At 36.4% G+C, this 19,172-nt stretch overlaps 1 pseudogene; it reads right to left on the bottom strand.

Annotated features, from left to right (window-relative positions):
- Positions 1-1,172: 1,172 nt before the first annotated feature.
- On the bottom strand, positions 1,173-5,668 carry LOC101699780 (complex I assembly factor TMEM126B, mitochondrial pseudogene; annotated as a pseudogene).
- Positions 5,669-19,172: the final 13,504 nt, after the last annotated feature.

Here is a 19,172-nt window from a genome sequence, read left to right as displayed (position 1 = left end):
GGCTTGGTCTTTTAGAACAACCTCTCTTGCAGGAACTAACCTAATCCTAATTCTGCAAAAGCACACTAATCCCTTGTGAGGATGGTGCTCCATAATCTGATCATCTCTTAAAATCCTCACTCTCACTTAAAGACTCACCGCCTCTCAATATTGACAAAAGGGAACTCAGCTTTTGGCACATGAATGTTAGGGGACAAGTCAGTTCCATTCCTCTGTTTTAGAGAAGATTGGAATAGACAAAGAAAACAGAGGTGAGGAAAATTTTGGCGTATTGAATTTGAAAAGAAAGTAGTTGAACAATATTGACCTGGTATTTTCCGTTTAGATTAAAGAATTTTCTAAGTGTTTCTGCTTCTCAAACATCAAAATTGTTAACATTTTGCTGTTGTATGTTTATACCATCACTAAAAATACTTCTTTCTCCAACTCCCTCACCAAAATCAAATCATTTCTTAGTACGGAATGCCATTTTCATTTTTTCTATTGCTCAAAGGGTTAGTGGGAATCAGTCTGCATTTTCCCTGGAGATCCCATGATGTTGTGAGAGCTTATCTTTGGAACTTACTATCCCTTTTCTTTCCTTAGAATGAAGAATATGCAGCTAGGTGAAGCTGCTTTGAGAACCAAGTTTGGAATCACCATCATTTCTCTCTTAAAATGAACCCACACGCACACTGTGGAATTGTCCAGTTTGAATGCTTGGCATATGTGGGGAATGACAGCATTTTGATAGATGATGCACACACATAATTTGAAAATTTAAAATGTACTGGGAGAGACCAGAAGATGTTTGTGTTAATGAAAGGATGATTTTCTGTATCAGAATAGACCAGGGAGGCCTAAATCTCTCGGATGAGGAAGGCTGCAGAATCTGCTTAGTGAATAGAAAGAGAGGTTAATGCAAGATATACTCTTTAAATAAGGGCAAAAAGCTTTCCCAATTTAAAGCAATTTTGAAAGAATCCATCTTTTCTCTCCAGAGGGACACTGGGAAAAAAGGAATAAAATCAGTGTGCTGTTTTCTTTTTAAACAAACCTTAAGCATATATATATATGAACTGCCTGGTGGAAAATTTACAGTTTTTGTTAGCTGGTATCAAAATGTGGAGAAAACTTTCTTTTTCTTTTGTTTAGCATTTGTATTCATTGAATTACTAAATATTTATTATTTGCTATATAACAGGCAAAAGGACAAATAGTATTACTCTTTCAGCAATGCCTGAGTCTTCATCATGTAAACTATATACTGCTGAGTTAGTATCCACACATTCTTCAATCTTCATGTACAGTTTTCTCACGTGTTTTTTAAATATTGCGTAGTGCTGTAGACCACCAAATAGTCCAAACGCAGTCCTAAACACTAGGGGAATTACCATTCCTTTTATGTTCTTGTGACAAAGTAAGAACCAATGAAGTAAAACCCTTCCTTTCTGTTGCAGTGGAACAGTATGATACTTGACTGCCAGGCCTCCATTTTTAGAAAAAGCCAAACCACTGGGATATATAACACCACATATTATGCTAACCAGTGAACTTCTCAGAACACAATTTTCCTTGCTTATATTACCTGAATTCAAAGGATCAGTTACAAGGAACTTGTACGTAACTATGGTAGACAAAAATGGAAGTGCAGTTAATGATGCATATGTCTTCAAAGCCTCATGTTTAACCTTCAAGGAGTGTCTCAAAAGTTTGACAGTATTGCAGAGAAACTAGATGATGTTGCAAGTGTTACTATTCCATGAAGATCTAAGGTCTTGTCTTTTCTAAGATCCTCAAATTTTTTTTCTATGATTTCGATGACCATTGGTCTTCTGAATTTTGCATCGCCTAGAGAAGAACTGGACTGAGCATTTGTATATATTGCTGTCTTCATGCCCTTGTGCGCTTCTTTGCCTCCCATTGGCAGCTGACTTGCATACTTCAGGTGTGCTCCAGGTTCCCGCCTGAGCGCCGCCTAAAAACTTTCATTTGAATATAAATTCTGATAAATCTACAGCTAGACTTAGAAGAAGTCTGAAAAAGAGAGGAAAATATAAGAGTGAGATGAAAAATAGGGATAAAGTATGAGAAAAGAAATGAGAATTAAGGGATTTAAAAAAAACGAGAGAGATGGGGAAAGGATACGTAGGTGTTTAACATATTGATACCTGATGTGCAGTGTATACACAATGTGACTAAATATTACATTTTATATTTAGTGAGACTAATTTCAGATTAGTCATTGCATGATGAATAAGGAAAATTAGGGCAGGAGCATGAAGATAGAGAGTAGAAAAGGACAAAGCGAGGATAAGGAAAAAACAGAAGTAGTATAAGGCAACCTTTACAGTCCTTCAGGAAAGGCCCAGGAAGGACTTTGTTTTTCTTTACTGGAAAGAAAACATATAGCCACAACCAAAGCTGTTTTGTTAGGCCTTTAAAAAATTATTTTGTTAAATCTAATACTGTTTATTTCAAATTACATAATAAAATTAGTGATATGCGATGCTATATGTTAAAAAAGGAAAGAAATCCTTCCAAATACCACTGAATTGACAAACATTCAATACATTCAGCTGAGTCTTTGTCCTTTCTTTTCTCCCCTCCTTCAGTTAATGGGTTTGTTTCATTCAAAATATACCAGGCACAGGGAAAAAAGTGTTTCCTAAAAGAATTAATTTTTGTGCGCCAATAGTTTGAAATGTTTATGTAATCAAATTTGAAATAGAAAAGTATGTTTCTGAAGATAATTGGCCATACCATACTTTAGTGTATGTGCAGAAATGTCCCAGAGAAAGATAGCGGGGTTATTTCAAGTATTGAAACTCAAAGGTGAGTTGATAAAGGGTTAGAGAGATTTGTATATATTATGTTTGCTTCTAGAGATACTAGCAGGATATACATGAAAAGGGGGAGCTTGGGGGGATAGCTCAGTTGCAGGTATATGCTTAGCATGCAGGAGGTCCTGGGTTCAATCACCATAACAAAAGAGAAAGGGAAAGAGACCAAAGCAGAAGGAGGATCAGAGAGGGAGAGGGAAGGAAGGAAAGAGGGAGGAAAACAGAGGGAGAAATGGGTTAATGGAGAGTTGAGAAGTTTAGGGAAATAAGTAAGATTGTGTTCTCTCACTTATTACAAGGAGACAATTGACTTAACTTCTTGTTCCAGCAGATTTGCAAATGGAAGAAAAGTGTCCAGCAGAGGGCACAGTGCTGGTGGCACTACCTGGTTTAGCAATCATTTTATTTTATTTTTTATTTTTTTTGTATTAAATTCTTTTATTGGTACATTGTAGGTATACAACACAATTACATTTCTCAGTGGGAATTGTACCTTTACATAAGCATCTTGGTTCTTATTTTTTCCCCATTCCTAGCCCTCCCTTCATGCCCTCCATTCCTCCCTATTTACAAAGATTTTGTTCCTATTTTTCCATTTTCTCATATTAATCCCATTCCCTTCTATTCTTTCCCCTAGCCCTCCCACTTCCTTCCCCTTTGCCCATTTTCTTCCTATTTCACATTACCTATTATACGTTTAGTCCTCATTTACACTTTCAGTTTCTCACACCAGAGAAACTATTTGGTATTTACACATGTGTGTCCTATTTATTTCACTTAAGAGTATCGCCTCAATGTGCATCCACTTAGCTATAAATGTCTCTAATTTCTCATTTTTGATGGCTGAGTAGTACTCCATTTTATGAAAAAAAACCCCCACATTTTCTTTATCCAGTCTCCAGTTGATGGGCATTTGGGCTGTTTCCAAGTTGTAGCTATTACAAACTGCACTGCTATGAACCTGGGCACACATATATCACTGTGGTATGATTCTTTTAATTCTTTGGGGAAGATCCCCAGCAGTGGAATAGCAGGGTCAAATGGGACTTCCAGTCCTAGTTCTTTGAGGTATCTCCATACTGATTTTCACAGTGCTTGCACCAGTCTACACTCCCACCAGCAGTGGAGCAGGGTTTCTCTTTCCCCACAGCCCCGCCAGCATTTGTTATTGGTTGATTTCATGATAGCAGCCATTCTTTCTGGAGTGAAGTGGAATCTCAGGGTTGTTTTCATTTGCATCTCTCGAATGACCAGTGATGTTGAACATGTTTTCATGTATTTATTTGCTATTTCTGCTTCTTTGTCTGAGAAATGTCTGTTCATTTCAGATGCCCATTTTTGGATTGGGTCTTTAAATTTGGGAGGTCTGATCTTTTTAAGTTCTTTATAGATTCGAGATAGTAGACCTTTGTCTGAGGAAGAGCAGGTGAAGATTTTTTCCCATGTTGTGGGTTGTCTCTTCACCCTGCTGGTGGTTTATCTTGCTGTGCAGAAGTCTTTTAATAGGAAGAGATCCCACTTGTTGATTGTTTGTGCTAGTTCACGGGCAACTGAGGTTTTGTTCATAAAATCTTTTCCTACACCGATGTCTTCAAGGGTTCTACCAAACCTCTGTTCCAACTGGTTCAGAGTTTCTATTTTAATATTTAGATCTTTAATCCATTTTGATTTTAGTTTAATGCATGGTGAGAGATACAGGTCTAGATTTAATCTTTGGCAAGTTGAAGCCCAATTTTTCCAGCACCATTTATTAAAGATGCTATCTTTCCTCCAGTGAGGATGTTTGGCTCCTTTGTCGAAGATGAGATGGCTGAGTGTGTCTGGAGTTGTTTCTGCATCTTCTAATGTGTTTCACTGGTCCTCAGGTCTGTTTCTTTGGCAGTACCATGCTGTTTTTTTTAATCGCAGTATCTTTGTAGTATAGTTGCAGGCTTGGGATTGTGATACCCCCTCCCATGTCTCTGTTACCTAGAATTGCTTTTGCTATTCTGGGTCTCTTCTTGTTCTGAATGAATTTTTGGATTGTTTTCTTGAGGTCTATGAAGTATGCTGCTGGGATCTCAATTGGAATTGTATTAAATCTATATAGCAGTTCTGGATGTATGACCATTTTCACTATGTTAACCCTTCCTACCCAGGAGCAGGGGATGTCTGTCCATTTTCTGATATCATCTTCAATCTCTCTTTTCAGAGTGCCATAGTTTTCAGAGAAGAGGTCTTTGATTTCTTTCGTTAGGATAATTCCTAGGTATTTCAGTTTTTTGGATGCTATTGTGAAAGGAATTATTTGCCCTATTTCTCTCTCAGTGAGTCTGTCATTTGTGTAGAGGAAAGCTATTGATTTTTGTGTGTTGACCTTGTAACCAGCTACTTGACTGAATTTGGTTATTAAGTCTAGAAGACTTTTGGTGGAGTTGTTGGGGTCTTCTATATAGAGTATCATGTCATCTGCAAATAATGACAATTTGACTTCTTCATTTCCTATCTTTATTCCTTTTATTTCTTTCTCTTGTCTAATTGCCATGGCTAATGTTTCCAGAACTATATTGAACAAGAGTGGTGATAGTGGGCATCCTTGTCTTGTTCCTGATTTTAGTGTGAAGGATTTCAGTTTTTGACCATTGAGTATGATATTGGCTGTTGGTTTTTCATAGATGGCTTCTATCAGTTTGAGGTAGAGATCATCTATTCCAATTTTTTGTAGGGTTTTAATCATAAATGCATGTTGGATTTTGTCAAATGCTTTTTCTGCGTCTATGGAGATAATCATATGGTTTTTGTCCTTGGCTCTATTGATACAGTGTATTACACTGATTGATTTTCGTATATTGAACCATCCCTGCATCCCTGGGATGAATCCCACTTGATCAGGGTGTATGATCTTCTTGATAATCATCTGCATTCTGTTTGCCATTATCTTATTAAGGATTTTTGCATCTATGTTCATTAGTGAGATTGGCCTATAGTTCTCTTTTTCAGTTGGGTCTTTCTCTGCTTTGGGGATCAAGGTAATGCTTGCTTCCAGGAATGAATTTGGGAGTATTGCTTCCCTTTCAATTTCATTGAAGAGTTGAAACAGTAGTGGCAGCAGTTCCTCTCTAAATGTCTTGTAGAATTCAGCAGTGAAGCCATCAGGGCCCGGGCTTTTCTTAGTTGATAAGTTTTTAATTACATTTTCAATTTCATTGTTTGATATTGGGTTGTTCAGAATTTTTAGGTCTTCTTCGTTCCACTTTGGTAATTCATATGTATCTAGGAATCTGTCCATTTCTTCTGTGTTGTCCATCTTATTGATGTACAGGTTTTGGAAGTAGTTATTGATGATCCTCTGGATTTCTGCTGGGTGTGTTGTAATTTCACCCTTTTCATTCCTAATTGCATGGATTTGGGCCTTTTCTTTCCTTTTTCTGACAAAGTTAGCTAAAGGTTTGTCAATTTTGTTGATTCTTTCAAAGAACCAACTCTTGGCTTCATTGATTTTTTTGTATCGTTCTCTTAGTCTCCATTGCATTGATTTCTCCTCTGATCTTTATAATTTCCTCCCTTGTATGAGCTTTGGGGTTGTCCTGTTCTTCTTTTTCTAGAAGCTTGAGGTTCAGCATCAGGTTGTTTAATTGGGCTCGTTCTGTTTTCCTAATATGCTTATTCACTGCTATGAATTTCCCTTGTAAGACTGCTTTCATTGTGTCCCATAGATTCTGATATGTTGTATTGTCATTGTCATTTAACTGAAGGAACTGTCTGATTTCTTCTTTAATTTCCTCTGTGACCCATTGGTTATTCAGAAGTGTGTTGTTCAATTTCCATGTGTTTATGAAATTTTTTGAGTTTCTTTGGCTATGGATCTCCAATTTCATCGCATTGTGGTCTGATAATATACAGGGGATAACTTCAATTCCTTTGCAATTACTTAAACATGTTCTATGTGTGAGCATGTGGTCTAATTTTGAGAATGACCCATGTGCAGCTGAGAAGAATGTGTATTCTGATTTTGTGGGGTGGAAGACTCTGTGAACATCTGTTAAATTCATTTGTTCAAGAGTTCGATTGAGTTCTAGTATTTCATTACTTCTTTTTAGTCTAGTTGATCTATCTATTTGTGATTATCTATTTTGTGACAGTGGGGGTGTTGAGGTCCCCCACTACAATTGTATTAGTGCATATATGACTTTTTATGTCCATTAGTATTTGTTTTATATAGTTGGGTGCACTAGTGTTTGGTGCATAGATATTTATGATTGTCATCTCTTCCTCTTGGAGTCTTCCCTTTACAAGGATGTAGTGTCCTTCTTTGTCTCTCTTAATCAGTGTTGATTTGAAATCTACTTGATCTGCCAAGAGGATAGCTACTCCTACTTTTTTTCAGGTTCCTGTCACATGGAGTATTGTTTTCCACCCTTTAACTTTCAGTCTATGAGTTTCCTTTTGAATGAAGTGTGTTTCTTGTATGCAGCATATTGTTGGATTTTGCTTCTTGACCCATTCTGCCAGTCTATTTCTTTTGATTTGTGAATTGAGACCATTAACGTTGATGGTTATAACTGAAATGTATTGACCTGTCATTGCCATGACTTTTTCTTTTTGTTGGGTTCTCTCCCTTTACATTTAATTTCTTGTCATGCCAGATGGGTTCATTCTGCTTTGCTTCCTGGGGTTGTGATCCTCAATGTCTGTTCTTAGGATATTGTGTAAAATTCTTTGGAGTGCTGGTTTGGTATTCACAAAGTTCCTAAGGTGCTCTTTGTCATGAAAGTATCTTATTTCTCCATCCATTTTGAAAGATAGTTTTGCAGGGTACATCAATCTGGGTTGGAGGCTGTTTTCTTTTAGGGCTTGGAATATGTCACTCCAAGCTCTTCTTGCCTTGATGGTTTGTGTTGAGAAGTCTGCTGTGATTCTGATGGGCTTTCCTTTGTATGTGATTTGTTTCTTTTCTCTGACTGCTTGTAGAACTTTATTCTTCTGTTGTGTTTCTGGAATCTTAACAATTATATGCCTATGTGTAGATTTTTTTTGATCAAGGCTATTTGGAGTCCTATATGCCTCACTTATCTGTATGTCAAGCTCTTTTCCCCTCCTTGGGAAGTTTTCTGCCATTATTTCTGTGAAGAGATTTTTTTATGTCATCTCCACTCTCTCCTGTTTCTTCATTGAGCCCAATCAGTCTTATGTTATTCTTCTTTGCATCATCTAGCAGCTGCTGGATTGATTTCTCATGTTCCCTTATAATTTTGAAGCAATTTTTCTTTTCCTGGTCATTAATTGCAATCTTATCTTCTATATCTGAAATTCTGTCCTCACATTGGCTCATTCTGCTGTGTAGACTTTCAATGGAGTTTTTCATGTCCTGGAAATCTATTTGCATCTGTTTTATGGATTCCATTTGTTTCTCATGTTGGGATTCCATCATGTTCCTGAGCTCCTCTCTAGATTTATTAATCATGTCTTGCACTAGGGGCACAATTTCTCCTGTTATCTGAGAAATTATTTCTGATTTCATTTTTTCAGATCCCCTTTTTTTGCCAGTTCAGTGGGTCCAGGTGGTTGAGTATCAGAGTTTTCCATCTCATTTCCCTTTGGGGTTGCTGTAGGTGATCTGGAAGTCTGGTTTTGAGACTTTTTTTCTTGTTTTCTCATTTCGACTGGGGCAGGGGGCTGTTAGCGCCTGCATGGATTACCTCCTCTGAGCTGGGTGAGGTGCGACAGGGCCCAGGAGCAGTGGTAGGGATGGTGACCCAAAAGCCCTTTCCTGTGGGCTGGGAGCATTGGGAGGGATGGTGACTGGGAAGCCCCTTCCTCTGGACCAGGAGCAGTGGGACGATGGCTCAGAAGCCCCTACCTCTGGGCCAGGAACAGAGGGACTCAGTACCTTGGTCTGGTGGTCTGGTGTCCTCTGGGTCTTTGTAGTGTGGAACCAGGTGGCTGCCTGTCTGCAGCAGGGTGATTCGGCATGTTCTGTGTGACTCAGGACCTCGGTAGGGCATGCACAGACCTTTCTGTGTGCACACCGCACTTTCCTATACATGGGGTACTAATGGCAGACGACCACCAAATCAATATTTTAACTTCATGCTCATTGAGCTCAAAATTAAATATAAAAGGGTTTTGAATGTAGCTCAGTGCCGCCGTGCCTGCCTGGCAAGTTCAAGGCCCTGAGTTCAATTTTTGTTGCAAAAAAAATTGTAATAAACCATACTCATCACCCTCAAGAGTTAATTTATTTTATTTTTATTAAAAGAGGGTGTGTATGCATGAGAAATTAACAGGGAAATGCAGATTAACCTATCATTTTTTTTAACATTTCCTTCAACCAAAAGTAGTTTCTAACATATGTTTTACATTTTTCACAGGGTATAGATGCATAGAGTTAAGTTTTTTATTCCTGGCAAATGCACATTTCAGTTTAATGCTGAGATAGCTAGGTCTTTAGTAACCTAGCCGCATATTGGTCTTTTTTTTACCCTGGAAGGCTACCTTTCCTATGGAGTAATAAATCCTTACATTAGCTCTCAGAAAGCTCTACACTCATAGTCTCTGCAAAAGAAAAAAAACCTTTTCTTAAAGGACTAAAGAACTTGACAATAACAAAAGGACAGTGAATGGAACCATTAAAATGCCTTAAAAAAAAAGCAGAGGTTTTGATCCTGTGGACTGTGGTGAGTGGGCCAATTCAGTACCTTGGCAAGAATCTTGGACTTGGGGAAAAATGGAGAGGATATAATTACAAACAATTGCAAGGAAACTCAGGAGAGGAAGAAGGGAATTATTTTTGTGAAGCATAGTATAAAAGGCAGACTTTATGAAGTCATTATTATACTTACAGATGGGATTTTTATGCATTTAAAAATTCAAATATATACATTCGAATTAAATTTGCCATTTCAAAGCTCAATACATTACAACAGAGGTTAAAACTTGAGGAAATTCTGTTCTAAAGGCAATGGAAATTGTTAAAAACCAGAAGATAGATTTATTTAAATAGAAGTCATCTATAAAATATTCTAAGTGATACATAAGCCAAAAAATTGTCCTTGTATTAGTCAGCTCTCCCATCAATAGGACACAATACCCAACACCCACAGTTTGAAGAAGAGGTTTATGTTGGGTCATGGTTTCAGGGGATTCAGTCCATGGTTAGTTGGCTCCAAAGCAGAAACATCATGGTGGAAGAGTGTGGCTGAGCAAAATGCTTAGGGCAGGGTAGGTGGGTAGCAGAGCAAGGAGACATCTCCAGAGAGGAGTGGGCCAGGGACCATATTACCACACAAGGACATGCCTCCATGACCCACCTAGACATACCCAGAAGGTGTCACTAATCTCCTCTGCATTTCTCAATCCAGTCAAATTGACATATCATGTATCATGATTAATGGACACATTCCTACATAGTTTTGCTTCACAACTTTGTAATAAATTTGTAAGAATTTTAAGAATGGAAAGGAATACTCCAAAGCAAAAATTATGCAAATGAAATAAAATATAAACTAGAATTCAGTGATCAGATGGTTTTATGACTTGCATTTAACGAGAATTTTTAATAATTTATTTTTATAGCAGTTTTAGGTTTATAGAAAAATTGAGCAGAAAGTAGAATTCCCAAATACTGTACCCTATCTATATTTCCATCACAATTTTTCTTATTAATATGTCTCATCAGTATGACATTTTTCTTTTATGAGTAGTGAACTAATACGAAGATGATATTATTCACTAATATTCATGGTTTACATTAGTGTGTACTCTCTCTGTACATTTTTTGGGCTTTGACAAATGCATAATGACCATTATAGATCATGCAGAATAATTTCAATGCCCTAAACATCCTCTATGTTCTGCCTATTCATTCCTCCCATCCTCTTAACCCCTGATACACATTGATCTTTTCACAGGCTTCGTAGATTTTCCTTTTCCAGAATGTCAAATACTTAGAATCATACAGTATGAAATCTTTTCAGATCAGCTTTGTTCACATAGTAATATGCATGTAAGTTTCCTTCATATCTTTTCCTTTGCTTGAGAAGTTGTTTCTTCTTAGTGCTAATATTCTATCCACTGGTTAAACCAGCTACTGTATTTCTCTATTCACTTATTGAAAGATATCTTGGCTGCTTCTAAATTTTAGCAATTATATCTCAAGCTGCTATAAACATGCATGTGCAGGTTTTTGTGTGGACAAAAATGTTCAATTTGTTTAAGTAAATGTGGAGCCTGTGACTGCTGGATTATATGGTACAAGTATATTTAGTTTTATAAGAAACCACCAAATTCCTGAAGTGGCTGTGCTGTTTTGCATTGACATCAGTAGTCAATGAGAGATCCTATTGCTCATCTCCTTGCCAGAATTTTGTGGTATCAGTACAGATTTCAACAATTTTCCTGTGTGTGCAGTGATATCTGTTTGCTTTTGCACTTTGTAATTCTCTAATTATGATGTTGAGCATCTTTCCATATACTTATTTGCTATCTATATATTTTCACTGGTGAGATGTCTGTTCAGATATTTTACCTAAAAGTGATCATCTTTAATTTATAAAACACATATAACTATCAACTGAGAAAGCTTAGAAAAAAGAAAAAATATTTTTATAATCACATTTAACCACAAACCTATTATCATTTTTGTATTCTTTCCCTTCCAGTGGTTTATTTTTTCATTTTTTACATGCATAAGACTCTTACATAATTTTCATTATTCACATACCATTCTATATGCTTCTTTTGTTTAATATAAATATAATTGAAAATAGATTGCATAAATCTATTGCAATTTATGTAGTCATTTTCCTATAGTGGATATTTAGGTTACTTCCATTTATCATACAATGTTTTAAAAAGATTTTTAACAATATAAATTTATAGATTGATTTTTCAGTTAAAAATATAAATGCTGGTAAATTATTTTAGATTTATAATAATTTATGTTTGAAATGTAGACCTATTTTATAGAAATGCCTATAAAATCATTTTCTAATGGAGCTGCTTCTTATAAAACCAGGGACATGAGATCACATTGTATCAGTAGGAGATTATAAGGAGATGTCTAGATCATTTTAATATGTAATAAAACACTGACAAAGGTTTACTCTGGTGGAAACTTCAACATATGATATTTTATTTGGTGCTTGTACAAAAAATGAAAGAGTAACAATGGGTGTTTTGTGGATGTAATCCTACCTATCATTGAGGCTCTACCACCAGCTACTCCTTGAGAAACTTCTCAGTGATGGCATAATTTTGAGCTTTGGAAGATTAAGTATATTCTCTGTAATTCTTGTATTTCTGATTAGAACCTAACTTTTTTTTTTTTATGAAGTATTTCATTCTATTTTGGAGGGGAGCTCTGGAACCACTTCACTGTATTAGAAGAATGAAAATCTCTGAGACAGAGAATTACACAAGAAAAAGAGTAAGGGTTTATAGCCAGAGGTTCATCATTGACCTCTTTCTGTTACTCATCTGTAACACCAATCCAACAGGACTTTTGTTATTCACTGTTTTGCATAATAATAGTTCATGTTTATTGGAAATAGTTTGATTAATTGATATATGTGCACAATTACAATGATCAAACAGAATAGGTAACATTTCCCTCTCCTTAAATATTTATCATTTCTTCATATTGGTATCCTTTGACCTTCTCTCTTCTGGTAAGTTTTAAAATGCATAGTAAGTTGTTATGAATTGTAGTCACCCTCCTGGGCTACAGAACATTAAAATCTCTTCCTCCTATATAACTGTATTTTGGTACTCATTCTCTAACTTCTCTATCTTCCTTCTCTCTATACTTTCTAAGCTCTTGTAATCATTATTCAAACTGTTTACATCTATGAAAACAAGATTTTTAAACTTCACATACAGTGAGAACAAAGGCTTTTTTTTTCCTGTGCCTGCCTTATTTCACATATCATAATGTCCTTCAATTTCAGCTATGGTTTTTCAAATGACAGGATTTCATTCTTTTTATGAATGAACAATATTCTATTATGTATAAATATCACATTTTCTTTATCCATTAGTCCTCTGATGGACACCTTGTTTGACCCCGTATCTTAGCTATTGTGAATAGTGCTACAATAAACATGAGTGGAGATAATCCATTTAATACTGACGTACACCCCTTAGTAGGATTGATGGAACATACAGTGGTTCAATTATTAATTTTTGGAGATGCTTCCATAGTGTTTCTATAATGGCTATGCCAATTTACATTCACATCAACAGGGTAAAGAGTTCTTTTTCCACATCCTTGCAGTATTTCTTTTTCTTATAGCCATTCTGACTCGTATGTGAAGATATTCTATTGTCGGTTTGATTTTCATTTCTTTCATGATTAATGATATTAAGCATTTTTTCGTATACTTATAAACCATTTACCTATATTATTTTGAGAAATATCTGTTCATTTGATCATTTTGAAATTAGGTTATTTGAAGTTTCGGCTCAACAATATTTTTGAATTCATGAAACATGAAAGCATCCAGCATTTAAATATTAACATCTGAATCTTAATCTGTTCAAATTTTGTTTAGATTTTTGTGCAATTCTTCTCATTTAGTCCTCCCTTTTCATGATTGACTGAAATTTAACAGTCAAAGAAAAAGAACATTTATTAGTCTGTCTATACGGTCAAGATTCTGTGGATTGTAAATGATAGAAAAAGTGGTCTGGCACTCAAGGAATGACACTGGCTGTGTTATGCTACCTGTAAGCAAATTTTTTATTCCATGTGTACTGCCTCTTCATTTCTCTCTAACTATAACTAGTCTGAGGTTAGTCTTCTGAACCTCACCCAGTAGCTGTTGGATGGGTTTTTCTTGCTTTCTTTTTTTTTTTTAAGGCTTCTCTGGGAAAATGATCACCAATTTTCATTTTATCGTCAATTTCCAAAACATTAAAAGAGGGTCAAAGGGGAAAAATCTTGAAACTTTGAGTATAACAACCAACCAAGATCAATAAAGAAAAAGAAAATAAAAACAATAAAATAACAAAACAAGAAAAGTAATTGACAAGACTCAAATCCAAATAAAGTAGTAAAGATACAATGACTACAATTACCAAAACAGCAATGAAAATGGCAATGAAAACCTTCACATATGTGTTATAGGGTTAATCTAGAGATTCCACCCAGCTCCCTATATGCTGGGATCACTGTCTATATTCAAGCAACCATGCAGTTGTCCCCTGCGGGCCAGACAACTGCCTGCTTAAAGCCTTGAGATCTGTTGCTCCATCTGATCATATGTCCTGGTTGCAAGCTGTGCTCTGAGTGTGAATCCCTGCAGACCTTGTGGATCTGACTCCCTTAATCGATTTGGGAAGAAAAATAAATATTATCTCTGAGTCTTCCCTCTACTGGCTTTCCTTCCCTGTTATACAGCCAAAAAGCCACCAGCTTAGGTGTGGGTCACCATCTCTCTGCCTTAAGATACCCCACCCACAGGACCTCATACTGCTCACAGGCTAGTGAATGGGACCTCATATGGTCTCAGGCCCACCCAGTTTTTGGAGAAACAGTAGGAAAACACCTACTCTGTCTCTCCAGAGTCATTCTTTAAACTTGCTTTACATTTTCATAACAGAACTGATTTCCTCTGCCCTCTGAAGTCCCCAGTTAGGATTTGTGGATAGAGTGTTGAATGTTCCAGGTATAGCAGTCCTACTGCAGTTGTGAGAAATGGGCAACTTCTTTTTTCTTTGTTTTGCATAAGGCAAGCTTTCTTTTTCCCCATAATCCCACTGTCTGCCAGCACCAAAGCTGCTTTATTTTTTTTTTAAAATGATGCTTGAAAGCTTTCTTTCCTTTTTTTTTTTTTTTTAACACTATATAGGTGTGTGAGTTTGTGGTAATTTGTTCTGCTTCATTTTGTTTTTGGCTTGTCTGAATTCCTGTTTTGGATTCACTTTCCTAAGCCCATTGGGGAGGATAGAGTGCTATTCAATCAGCCAGGCCACCACTGAAGGGCTGGCTCACTCTATCAGTCTGATAATCTCCCAAGATGGTGTGTATACAGATATGGGGTGAGGAGTTGGGGTACTGTGATTTAGGAGTAGTCTGTTTTCCTCTACCATACCCTCTAACCACTGGATTGTAGTCCACCTCTATTTTCTTTTCACTTGTCCTACTGTATCAGAGTTTATCTTTTGCCCTTCCCTCAGGGTGGCTGCTTTCAGAGACGCTCATCCTTGCTGACAGCTCCTAGGTGGTCAACTTCTCTTCTCCCAAATATGGCAAAGGAACTCAACATAAAGAAGAGTGGGGGTAATAGAATACCAAATTAAAAAAGAAGCCTCTTATGACACATCATAGGTAAAAATCTCAGATGTCCAACAAATAGACGGGGTTTTAAAAGTTTTTAGAGAAAAGCAAAAAAAAAAAAAATCACTTATGAAGATAAGGGCATTAGATTTTTTTTAAATTTCCAAGTAGATTTTTATTTATTTTTTTCCCTTAAATTCTTTTATTGGTACATTTTAGGTATATAATATGTTTACATTTATCATTGGGTGCCTGTACCTGTACATGATGTATCTTGGTTCTTATTTTTTCCCCATTACCTGTGTGCCCTTTACCTCTCCACCCTTCCCTATTTACATAGACTTCCTTTCCATTTATTTTCTGTTCTCATAGTTTTTCCTTTCCCTTCTTTCCTTTTTCCTTCCCCTCCCACCACCCCTACGCCTTTGGACCTTTTCTTCCTATTTCAAATTATCAATTATTCAATTTAATGACTTTAATCTTTATTTACAGTTTCAGTTTCTTGCACTAGAGAAACTATTTGGTATTTACACATGTGTGTCCTATTTATGTCACTTAAAAGTATGGCCTCAGTATGCATCCATTTAGCCATAAATGTCTCTAGTTTCTCATTCTTTATGGCTGAGTAGTACTCCACTTTATAAAAAACCCACATCTTTATCGAGTCTCCAGTTGTTGGGCACTTGGGCTGTTTCCAAGCTTTAGCTATTACAAACTGGGCTGCTATAAACAAGGGTACACATATTTCGCTATGGTATGATTCTTTTAATTCTTTGGGGAAGATACCCAGCAGGGTAATAGCTGGGTCAAATGGGACCCCTAGTCCTAGTACTCTGAGGTATCTCCGTACTGATTTCCACAGTGGTTGCACCAGTCTGCACTCACACCAACAATGGAGAAGGGTTCCTTTCTCCCCATAACCTTGCCAGCATTTGTTATTGGTTGATTTCTTGATAGCAGCCATTCTTCCTGGGGTGAGGTGGAATCTCAGCATTGTTTTCATCTGCATCTCTCAAATGACCAGTGATGTTTATCACTTTTTAATATATTTATTTGCTGCTTTTACTTCTTTGTCTGAGAAGTGTCTGTTTATTTCAGAGGCCCAATTTTTTTTTAGTTCTTTTATTGCTACATTTTAGGTATACAATTCATTTACATTTATCATTGGGTGTTTGTACCTGTATATGATATATCTGGTTTTTATTTTTTTCCCCATTACCTGTGCACCCTTCACGCCCTCCACCCTTCCCTATTTACATACATTTCATTTCTATTTTTTTTTCTTTTCCCATAGGTTTTCCTTTCCATCTTTTTCTTTCCCCTTCCCCTCCCTTCACTTCTTTGTCTTTGGACCTTTTTTCCTATTTCAAATTATCAACTATTCATTTTAATCATTTTAACCCTTGTTTACACTATCCATTTCTCACACTAGAGAAACTATTTGGTATTTACAGATGTGTGTCCTATTTATTTCACCTAAGAGTATGGCCTCTATATGCATCCATTTAGCTATAAATTACTCTAGTTTTTCTTTATTTATGGTTGAGTAGTACTCCATTTTATAAAAAAATCCCACATTTTCTTTATCCAGTTTCCAGTTGTTGGGCACTTGGGCTGCTTCCAAGCTTTTGCTATTACAAATTGTGCTGCTATAAACATGAGTGCACATATATCACTGTGGTATGATTCTTTTAATTCTTTTGGGAAGATACCCAGCAGGGGAATAGTGGGGTCAAATGGGACCTCTAGTTCTAGTTCTTTGAGGTATCTCCATACTGACTTCCACAGTGGTTGCACCAGTCTGCACTCCCACCAACAATGAATATGGATTCCTTTCTCCCCACAACCTTGCCAGTATTTGTTATTTGTTGATTTCTTGATAGCAGCCATTCTTTCTGGGGTGAGGTGGAATCTCAGTGTTGTTTTCATCTGTATCTCTCAAATGCTGAGTGATGTTGAATATTTTTTCATATATTTGTTTGCTGCTTTTACTACCTTGTCTGAGAAATGTCTGTTCATTTCAGAGGCCTATTTTTGAATTGGGTCAGAATTTGGGGGGTCTGATTTTTTTTCAATTCTTTATATATTCTAGATAGTAGTCCTTTCTCTGAGGTACAGCTGCTAAAATTGTTTTCCGATATTGGAGGTTGTCTGTTAGCTCTGTTGGTGGTTTCTTTTGCAGTGCAGAAGCTTTTTAATAAGATGAGATCCCATTTGTTGATTCTTTCTGCTAGTTCCCATGCTGCAGAGGTTTTGTTCATGAAGTCTTTTCCTATGCTAATGTCTTCAAGAGTTCTACCTAACTTATCTTCCAGAAGTTTAGTATTTCTGTCTTAATATTTAGATCTTTAATCCACTTCGATCTTAGTTTAGTGCAGGGTGATAGGTATGGGTCTAGTTTTCATGTTTGGCAGGTTGAAATCCAGTTTTTCCAACACTATTTATTGAATAGACTATCTTTCCTCCAATGATGCTGGTTGGCTACTTTGTCAAAGATGAGGTGGCTGAGCATGTCTGGAGTTGTTTCTGCATCTTCTAATCTATTCCGTTCATCCTCAAGTCTGTTCCTTTGCCAGTACCATGCTGATTTTATCACAGTAGCTTTGTAGTATAGTTTCAAGTTGGGGATTGTGAGACCCCCAGCCATGTCTCTGTTGCCTATAATTGCTTTAGCTGTTCTAGGTCTCTTCTGGTTCCAAATTAATTTTTAGATGGTTTTTTGTAGTTCTGTGAAGTATATTGTTGGAATTTCAATTGGCATTGCATTGAATCTATATAGTAGTTTTGGAAGTATGGCCATTTTCACTATTTTGGTTCTTCCTACACAGGAGCAAGGGATGTCTTTCCATTTTCTTGTATCTTCTTTGATCTCTTTTTTCAGAGTGCTGTAGTTTTCAGTGTAGAGGTCTTTTGCTTCCTTTGTTAGATTGATTCCTAGATATTTCTTTTTTTTGGATACTATTGTAAAAGGAATTGTTTCCCTAATTTCTCTCTCAGTGAGTTTGTTATTTGTGTACAAGAAAGCTATTTTTTTTGAGTGTTGACCTTGTATCCAGCTACTCTACTGAATCTGTCAATTAAGTCTAGAAGTCTTCTGGTGGAGATTTTTGGGTCTTCTATGTAAAGTATCACATCGTCAGCAAATAATGACAGTTTAACTTCTTCTTTTCCTATTATTATTCCTTTTATTTCTTTCTCTTTTCTAATTGCTGTGGCTAATGTTTCCAGAACTATATTGAACAGGAGTGGTGATAGTGGGCATCCTTGTCTTGTTCCTGATTTTAGCGTGAAAGTTTTCAGTTTTTAACCATTTAGTATGATGTTGGCGGTTGGTTTTATATAGATAGCCTTAATCAGGTTAAGATAAAGACCATCTATTCCAATTTCCTGTAGGGTTTTTATCATGAATGGGTGCTGGATTTTGTCAAATGCTTTTTCTGCATCTATTGAGATGATCATATGGTTTTTGTCCTTGACTCTGTTAATATAGTGTATTACATTTATTGATTTATGAATGTTGAAACATCTTTGCATCCCTGGGATAAATCTGACTTGGTCAGGGTGTATGATCTTCTTGATGACCCTCTGTATTCTGTTTGCCAGTATCTTGTTGAGGATTTTTGCATCTATGTTCATTAGGGAGATTGGCCTGTAATTCTCTTTTTGGTTTGGGTCTTTCTCTGGTTTTGGAATCAAAGTAACACTTGGTTCCAGGAATGAATTTGGATGTATGGCTTCCCTTTCAGTTTCCTTGTTGAATTTAAAGACTAATGGCAATAGTTGTTCTTTAAATGTCTTGTAAATTTCAGCAGTGAAGCCATCCAGACCTGGCTTTTCTTTGCTGTGAAATATTTTATTACATTTTCAATTTCACTTATTGTAATTGGGATGTTTAGAATTTCTATATCTTCTCCATTTAACTTTGTCAATTCATACGTATTCAGGAATCTGTCCACTTTTTCTGTGTTTTCCATTTTATTGGACTACAGGTTCTTGAAGTAGGTATTGATGATCCTCTGGATTTCTGTTGGATCTGTTGTGTCTTCACCTTTTTCATTCTTTTTTTCCCCCCATTAACTTTATTGGTACATTTT

The sequence above is a fragment of the Heterocephalus glaber genome, unplaced genomic scaffold (genome assembly GCF_053883595.1).
Source record: "Heterocephalus glaber isolate CG9 unplaced genomic scaffold, H.glaber_assembly_v1.0 deba00001481, whole genome shotgun sequence".
Lineage (NCBI taxonomy): Eukaryota > Metazoa > Chordata > Mammalia > Rodentia > Bathyergidae > Heterocephalus > Heterocephalus glaber.
This window is presented reverse-complemented; position numbering and strand designations above follow the sequence as displayed.